The sequence below is a fragment of the Triticum aestivum genome, chromosome 2B (genome assembly GCF_018294505.1).
Source record: "Triticum aestivum cultivar Chinese Spring chromosome 2B, IWGSC CS RefSeq v2.1, whole genome shotgun sequence".
Taxonomy (NCBI): domain Eukaryota; kingdom Viridiplantae; phylum Streptophyta; class Magnoliopsida; order Poales; family Poaceae; genus Triticum; species Triticum aestivum.
This window is the reverse complement of record NC_057798.1, coordinates 17,796,692-17,806,341: the sequence shown is the minus strand read 5'-3', so window position 1 is coordinate 17,806,341 and position 9,650 is coordinate 17,796,692.

Below are 9,650 nucleotides of genomic sequence, written 5' to 3'. Positions count from 1 at the left end.
TTATGAAAGGACACTCTTCTGAGTCTTCTCTTCCACATGCGCCAACACAAACGTCACCCACAGACTTGAAGCAAATGTAAGCCACACACGTACTAGATGTTAATTCATGTGCTTGCAGAAAAACACGTCCTTTATAATATAACTAGCCAGAGTCTTCCTAAATGGCAACTTAATCGCTAACTAGTATACATTTCCTTTAATTAATTGTTGCATGCAGAATCCATATCATGCATCGCCGTGATTGCCGTCGTCCAGCAGCCTCGGGCTCGCCTCCCGTTGAGCGTGCTCGCGGTGCAAATAGTCTCTGTAGGCAGCTTGGACCTGATGACAACGGGGAGGGAAGGAGAGCCACGTGTAGGGCTAGAATTCGAGCCGAGTCGAGCCAGCTCGGCTCGACTCGCTAGAGCTCGTTTCGTTAACGAGCTAGCTCGACTCGACTCGTTACTATAACGAGCTCAAACCCAAGATTGGCTCGACTTGTATAACTCGCGAGCTGGCTCGTTTAGCTTGTTAAGCTTGTTTAAGATATAAACATAAAGCCCTCAAATATAATAAAAATGATTATGTATATATTAAACATATATATCACTATACAATTGTAATTTTCTTGTAATGCGTGAGTCTCCTAGGAGGCTAGGCCTTCAACTGCTTGGCCTTGGGTTGTGCGCCTGGGACATAGGCTGTTTAGTGGCTGATCTTTCTTTGTATTGGGAGTGGCTGATCTATTATATCGAGCCTAACGAGTTACACGAGTACTCGTGAGATTGGCTCGTTTAACTTGGTCTATAAACGATCTTAAACTAAAGCTCGTCTCGACTCGTTATTCTTCGAGTTCGAGTCGATTCAAGCCGAGTCACGAGCTACTTGTTTAGCTCACGAGCTTTGAGCTTTTTTTCCAGCCCTAGCCGCGTGGAGGACCCTGGCACATAAAATTGGCCATAGAACCGTTTTACGGAGCTTCCGACCAGGGCGACGGTGATGACGTCAAAATACGGCAGATCCATTACTCCCGCCTTCTAAGAGCAAGTATAATAGAATGACATAGGCAGACTGTAAGGCTTTAAATATTGTATTTTTTGTGAGTTAGCGGAGGGAGAAGAGGAGAGAGAAGAGAGAAGAGAAGCGGACTACTAATTAACAGCCGACTGTAGCACGCGCTCCTAGACACTTTGCGAGAGAGAGGTAGGCCATATATCAACAAAGTAGTACGTACTCCCTCCGTCTGGAAATACTTGTCATCAAAATGAATAAAAGAGGATGTATCTAGACGTATTTTAGTTCAGGATACATCACCTTTTATCCATTTTGATGACAAGTATTTTCGGACGGATGGGAGTATTAACCAGCAGCTGGTTGTACTATTAACCATGCTCTAAATGTAACTCGATCGTGGTGGCTTGACGAAATGGAGTGGAACGGGGAACACTACTCCAAGTGCAGGTGCATGCATGATCCATATTTTTTATTTAATGATAGTCTGTCAAACTCGTGATGTCGGATTTTGTGTGCTTGGAGGCTGTGCTAAAAGCAGAGAGCACAATAATGAATCTGAACTTCTAAAGATCAATGTCCATTGTTTTAGCTATAAAGCACAAATGATATACATTAGATTGTTCTTGCTTGATTAACCACATTCGTACTATCAGCCTAGCAACATAGAGACGACATTTAGCCAGGTTGTTCTCGAGGTGTATTTGTTGCAAATGTCGTTAGTCTATATGACATGAAAGTCATGGTATTCTCTCTCAAATACGACCAACAGTATGACCAATCTTTAATGCTATGTTGTTATCAACAACACCAAACATTTATAGTAAAAAATATATATTATGACTAATTTATTGAACTGATGTGGTGTTTATTTTTGTGAGAAAAACTGATGTGGTGTTGTAGATGTTTATTTTTGTTTTTTAGTTCTTTATTTTGTTTTGGTATTTGCTTTTATGGGTTTCCAGTTTTTCCAGTATCTGTTTTTTCAAGGTTTTTTTGTGTAAAAAAGTTTGTTGAAACCTATTAATACGAGATTTAGTTTTGAAGATCTCGATGCGAGAAATCCAAAAGTGAAAACTGTTCAGGATTTGGATGCACGGTTCAAAAAATAAAACATTTTGAATAAACAAATTAACAGGAAAAGGGAAAATTCTCAGGTTATGACAAATAGTGCATCACTTGTCAGCGTCTGAAAATGTGGGGAGTGATCTTTGCAAAGGGTAACTCTAACGTGTGATTTCGAGGTATTTTATGACTTAAACCCAAAATATAATATTTTAGTTATTTTTTTTGTGTGTGAAGTTGATATTCTGATTAATCGTCAGCTGCGAACCAACCACTTGTGGTTGGATGTTAAGAGGGACTGCCGGCGATGCACATTCAGTGGGAGGAGACATTCCCGTTGACGACGAGGTGCCCATGGTGACTTCGTAAATTTCAGGATAATATGCCAGCTCAGTCTTTCGGAGGTGCGAATAGGGGTAGGGTGTGCGTGTGTGCATTCATAGGAATGAGTGTATGCGCGTGTATATGAGCGCTTGTGTCTGTACTGTGTTAAAAACAATCGTCTGCTTGGGTCGTGTAGGAAGAATGTCACAGACGCAACGGACGTGTGATTGTCTTTTTTCCTGTTATTATTCTCTTCGGAACATCTATTTTGCGTGCTATGCGCTCGTGATCGAGCAAGCCGCACCCCCCTTCCCGCGCGCGCCCCTTTTGGGCCATCCGATGCTGGGTGGGATGTGCCCTGTTATTACCATTATGTTTTTTTTTACTTTTTAGTTTTTACATTTTTTTTTCAAATATTTTGCTATTTTTATAAAATTCCAAACTTCAGAAGGTTTTGAATTTAAAAAATAGTTCTAAAACCCACAAAATATTCGTGGAATAAAAAAAATGCTTACGATTTTAAGAAAAATGTTCATATACTGAAAAAATGTTTGTGAATTTGAGCAAAATATTGGCAAATTCAAAAAATGTTCCCAAAAACGAAAAGGATTGTGAATTAGATTTTTTTTATTAATTCAAAAAATGTCATACATATAAAAATGTTCACGAATTAAAATAAGTATGTCAATTAAAAAATGCTCCTGATAAAAAAATTCATGAGTTTCAAAACATGGCAACAATTTTAATAAATTTGGAAGAGGATAACCTGGTGCACGACCTGATCTGTCCTCAAGTAACAGAGCATTACCTATATTGTTAAAGAGGATAGCTAAAATTTATCCTAAACCCTAACTTTAGTTAAAATGTGAGCACAAAAATAAAAAAGAACAAAATTTTCAATAATTATAAACGTTTTTCAATATTGAACATATTTAAATATGTGGATAGAATATATAGCATTTCTATTTCAAAGGTAAATATAAAATAAAATCATATTTCAATTCAAGACGATCTTTAGTTATATTGTGAGAACAACTATAAAAAACAATATCATATTTTAAATTTCATATTGTTTAAAAACCAAGAACATTTTTTAAATTAATAGTTATAACTCTGCTTAAAGAAAACAAACATTAGTCATAAATCCAAAAAATATAAATACAAAAAATCAAATTTTTTCAGAAATTTATAAGCATTTTTTAAAATTGAACATATTTAAAATGTGCTTAGTATATAAAGCATTTCTATTCAAAAGATAAATATAAAAGTAAATCCGATTTATTACGAAGATGAATTTAATTAGATTGTGAGCATAAATATAAAAACGATATCTTGTTTGAAATTTCAGAATTAAAAAAACAAGAGTGTTTTCTACAGTAGTAGTTATAATTTTGCAGTTTAGAAAAAACAAGCATAGCTCATAAATTGAAAAATAAAGACAAAAAAAACATGGGGTAGGCCAACTGGCTGAGTACTACGGCGTCATCGGGCGCGTGTTGGCCTGGCCCAACAGCAGGCCCTCGCCCGCACACTCGGATGCCTCAGTCGGCAAAACGGCAGGCCGGTCCATTTTTTTTCTTTTATTGATTTTATTTTTATTTTTCCTTTTTATGGATTTCCTATTACTTTCCGTTCTTTCATTTTTCTTTTATTTTATTCCATTTATTTCATGTCCTTTTTATTTTCTTCCGTTTCTTTCCTTTGATTTTTTGCTTCACTTAAAAAAATTCAACCATTCTGAAAGACCGAAGTTTCATTCAAACATAAATTTAAATAATTGAAATTTCATTCAATATAAACGCTAAAATTTAAACATTAGGATATTTTACATATTTCAGCAAACTAAACATAAAAAAAATCCTAAACTACTCCTCGTCGCTCACTCGCCGTGAGGTCACTGCGGCGTCATCGTCGCCGCCCCCTGCCGCTCCATCGTCATCGTCGTTGCTGTTGCCGAGGTTGTCAATCGACCCCGTCGTCCTCCTCCTCCACTGTCGGTGCTACCTCTGCGGCCTCCCTCACAGCCGCGCCGCCGCCTGCGATGTCCTGAGAGCGACGAGGTAACCCGACGTGTCTTCAGGGTCATCGTCCTCTTGGAGGACGAGTTGTTCCGGCGGGAGGATCACCTTCGGCAGGGCATGCGGGGCGGGCGGCGCGGGTGCCGTTGGTGCGGCCGGTCGCCGCCTGCCGAAAATGCATCGGGCACTTCCGCACCGCTGCGCTCCACTGGACATGAGGGATGTGTCGGCTGCCGCCCTCCGAAAGTGGTCGCTGACGACGTCGTAGCTCTTGCCGTCCCAAAACTACTGATGGCCGATAATGCTGCACCGGCCGCCCGGGTGGGTGCGGTGCTCCTTCGCCGTGGCGGTTGTGGGGGAGGTGGCACCCTGGCGGCACGAGGAGGCCAAACCGGTCCTCCGTTTCTATCTTACCGAGGCTTGACGACCAGGAGCTCTGGTTGTCTCCACCCCCTCCGCCACCGGAGCTACTGCCGCCGTCGTAGTACGCATCATCGGGAGAGGGGCTTGGAGAGCGTCGGGGTGTGGGTGGCGGGGTGAGGACGATGGGGGCTTGGAGAGCGTCGAGTGTGGACGGCGGGGTGATGACGACGGGGCCTTTTATAGCCCACCGGGCGACAATGCAGGTAGGCGGCCGGCCAGCCGGTGTTACTCCCTCAGTAATGGCGGCGGCCTCGGGAGACGATAGGGGGCCTCGGGAACCGACACCACGTGGGCTGCTCATCGCCGCGTAGAACCAAGTTCGTGTTAAGCTCCTGCCGCTGCCGCCGCGTCAAATTCAACGGATCTGCGGCGGCTGCGTCACCCGTCGAGCAGCGGCCGCCGCTTCGCCCGTCGAGCAGCCGCCGCCGCCGCGTACACGTACACATTGCGATCTAAGACAAGGAGTCACGTTTGATCTCCATAGGTAAAAACCGAAAATCATCATCGATCCCCTAATCTGAATACGTGAGTGAGATGCAGTATAAATACTACAGTTCTATTTTTAAGTTATTTATTTATGCCCAGCGTACACTAATTTCAGTACTCTGTTAGTAGAGTGCACTTCAGTTTCCCTGAGAAAACTGAAAACTGCTATATTCAGATTGTGCTTGGCACGGCTGTACCTGCAAATTTTGGTTCCTTGCATGGCTGTACCTAGAGACCACTAGCAAACTTGGGGCACTTCAGAATTCAGAGGACCAGATAGAGGATGGGATGCGATGCAACTGCGGCATATCAACCGACATGGCGGCGACAGTGGCTCAACGGTAACGCAGCGGCTGCAGCTCGACGGTGACGACGCGGAGGCGGCAACGTTGGACGTAACGTGGTGGTGATGACGGCGGCGGCAGCTTGACGGCGACCAAACTGCTGCAGCTCAATTTTTGGCGCGAGAAGATTCAGAGTATAGAGAAACAAGCAAGTTCGTTGGACCCTCCTATTCGTTTGTTGGTGAGCAGCAGAAGTCCGTTGGATGGGATGGAAAGTGAATGAATGGTTGATTTTGGCCCGTACGGCAGGCACTGCAGACGAGCCGCGTCCGTAAACATAGCATGCGCACAACCACACTGAAATCCTATCCTATCTGTCCACAAGCGTGCTCTACTCCGCTGACTATAGTGAACAAAACGGCGGTTCAGAAGTCTAACACTATGTTAAACCGATGATTTGGTTAACTAAACGAGCCATATTATTTCAATATAAAGTTTACATGTATGCCGCGTGCAGTAAGCAATATTGGACAAGTGAGAGAAGAGAGATACCTTCCATTGTGTCGGCTGGCACGTGGCATATTCATGATAACTTGAGGACTGAACCCCGTTCGTACAGAGCCAACAAAAGAAATTCCTAAGAAGAAACCCAACGGAACATGATAGTGGGTGGCGGATCCATCGCATAGAACATTATAAAGGCTGGCATTACACCAAGTCAGGCAATCATGCACTATTCTTTCTTTCTACACACGCACACACATGTATCATCGGTTGGTAAGGAAACCTGATAGTGGGTGGTGAATCCATCATCATATTGACGACAGTGCATAATCCAATGACTAGCTAGCAGCGAGGATGTGCTGCCTGCAAGAGGATGTTGCCGGGCGCACGGAGAGTAGCGTCCTCTGCTGCTCGGCGCAACAGCAGCCACGTCACCCCGAGCGGCGTCCGCGCTCCTTGGCAGGATAAAGGCATGGAGCGGAGCGGTGGTAGCAGCGGAAGAGACAGGTTGAAGCTGGAGAAGCGGATGCTGCTGCGGTTGAAGGTGAGCAGACCACAAGCTTTGAAGTTTGACCTTGGAAGAAAACAAATGGAATGGCTGCCAAATTTGGCTGTTTCTAATGCTTGCATACGAGTAAATGAAGGATTGCTGCCAACTCGAGTTGCAGTGGTGAAGAAGAAGAGGAATTTGCATCATCACCAAGAAAGACAAGAAAGAGAGCACAAGGAAAGGGCGGAGGCTGCTGCAGGCGTCCCTGTGGTGAAGCCCCTTGGTGGTGTGGGCCGGCGGAGGTGCTGCGGTTAGGATTCGGAGCCGTCCTGCATCTGGGCGCTCGCGCCGCCATGGCCGGTGGGCTTGGTCTTGGATCTGGCCGCTGTCCTGCCTTGTCGAACAGAGGGAAGGGCCGTCCATGGCGATGGTCTCCTTCCATTGTGATGGCCTGGCTGCAGAAAATCCAGAAGAAAAAGAAGAGGGGAGGAGGATGGAGGGCGTACCTCTGGCGTCTAGGTGCTGCAGCCCGTCGCCGGCGTCGAGGGCCACCACATCCCATCCATCCATGGGTGGGTGTGGGGCTAGGGTTCTGCCCCCATCCGTCCATCCATCCATGGGTCGGGTCGGACCTTCATGGCCGACCTCGAGGACATCCATGGGTGTAGGACATCGCGCCGGTGCCGCTTTGGATCTGCGCGTAACTCGATCTGGAGCCGTCCCTCCCCTCCCCTCTCCTCCCATCCCATCCCATCCCCTCTCCTCCCCTCCCTTGGGAGAGGAGAGGAGAGGAGAGGAGAGAAGCTGAGGGTGGAGCGGCGGCGCTGGAGGGAGAGGAGGCCGCCGGAGTTGGGGTTGGGGCGGCGGCGGGGCAGAGGGGGAGAGCGGTGGTGGTTGGGGAATCAATCGTGGGAGGAGGAGTGCGTTTGGTTTGAAAAAGAGGAGCAGCCGTCGTGCGCATAGGACCAGCGCACCAGAAAAGCAACCGCCGCCGATGAAGACAAGCATAGATCAAAGACACATAGAACGAAGACCGGATGGATCCACCAAAAGACAAAACGCCGATCTACACGCCCTCCGACGACGCTTGAAGCATCATCGTGTTGATTAGAAATGTAGGATTTCCCCAAGTACCATGATTTTCGTGTTCTTGTATGACCGGTCACCAGAGACGGGCCGAGAGAGGATGATAAATCAGAAGCGGACGCGTCCGCGGACCAATGGGAGGCCTCTATACCGCGCCCTCCTCTTCCACTGCCGCTGCTGCCTGTGATGTCCGGAGAGCGACAAGGTACCCCGACGTGTCTTCAAGGTCATCATCCTCTTGGCGGACGAGCTGCTCCGGCGGGAGGCTCTTGTCGTGCCGAAACTACTGATGGTCGATAATGTTGCACCGACCGCCCGGGTGGGTGCGGTGCTCCTCCGTCGTGGCGCCGGGGACCAACATCGGGTAGCCGTCCTTGTCGATCCTGCAGTTGTGGGGGAGGTGGCACCATGGCGGCACGAGGAGGCCAAACCGATAGAGCTCCTCCATCTCTGTCTTGCGGTGGCTCGACGATCAAGAGATGCGGTTCTTTCCGTCGCCTCCCCCACTGAAGCTGCTGCTGCCGTCGTAGAACGCATCATCGGGAGAGGGGCTTGGAGAGCGTTGGGTGTGGACGGCGGGGTGAGGACGACAGGGCCTTTTAGAGCCCACCGGGCGACAGCGCAGGTAGGCAGACGGGCGGCCGGTGTTACTCCGTAGTAATGGCGACGGCCTGACAGGGGGCCTCGGGAACCGACGCCACGCGGGCTGACGAGGTAGGTACGTGGACGGGCGTCCGGAGTGATTTGAGCCAAACCGGTTGTGGGGGAGGTGGCACCCTGGCGGCACGAGGAGGCCAAACCGGTCCTCCGTCTCTGTCTTGCCGAGGCTCGACGACCAGGAGCTGCGGTTGTCTCCGTCCCCTCCGCCACCGGAGCTGCCGCCGCCGTCGTAGAACGCATCATCGGGAGAGGGGCTTGGAGAGCGTCGGGGTGTGGGTGGTGGGGTGAGGACGATGGGGGCTTGGAGAGCGTTGGGTGTGGACGGCGGGGTGAGGACGACGGGGCCTTTTATAGCCCACCGGGCGACATTGCTGGTAGGCGGCCGGCCGGCCGGTGTTGCTCTCTCAGTAATGGCGGCGGCCTCGGGAGACGATAGGGGGCCTCGGGAACCGACGCCACGCGGGTTGACGGGGCGACATGGGCTGACGAGGTAGTCACATGGACGGGCGATCGGAGTGATCTGAGCCGTCGTTGTGTTTAGGGGGTTGCATCGAAGAAGAAGTGATATATAAAACAATGTGGATTGAAATACAAAGCAAGCCATTGTTCGTTTGAACCAAAGTTATTTATCTCTATCTCTGAGGGTAACAAACGTTTTCTAGATGTGTGTACCGGTGGATGGAGAGGCGGAATGCAGTAAAAAAAAATCCCAAAAAAAACGAACCTATAGCTATTTTCCATCTAGAAGGTGGACGTCAGAATGATCGACAGCACTACTTATAAGAGAAAGGGTAATAGGATTCTGGTTCTCTGCCCTTAACTCACGTATCACACGAGCTATGTATGCGTGGATGTCAATTAGCGAGCAATATGCATGTGTAATAACTCGTCAACAGTGATCTTCCGCACGCTCATGGAAGCAGTACTGACACTAGATATAGACCGGAACAGCGACACTCGTGCATCATGTGCTACCTGCAGCTATTGCGCGTGTGTGTGTGGAGGAGAATGGCTCCGGACAGTGAACGTACAAGATTCCAAAGCAAGACCGAACTGTCATCTGGACCAAGAGACGCCAACCAGGAGCCATGAATAACACACATTTTAGGGCATTTTTACTGTTACCCAGTCAACTTCGAGGACTACGAGCATGCAGCACTGCTGTTACCAGGGCAAATGTAATTGACAGTCAAACAGGAGACGTCTGTGTGCATCAACCGATATAGAGGTCGGAGGTGTTCCCTCATTTTTGGAAAAAAAGAAAAATCTACTAGAGGAGCTTATTTATTTTTAGAACAGGAGGATGCACCCCCGGCCTCT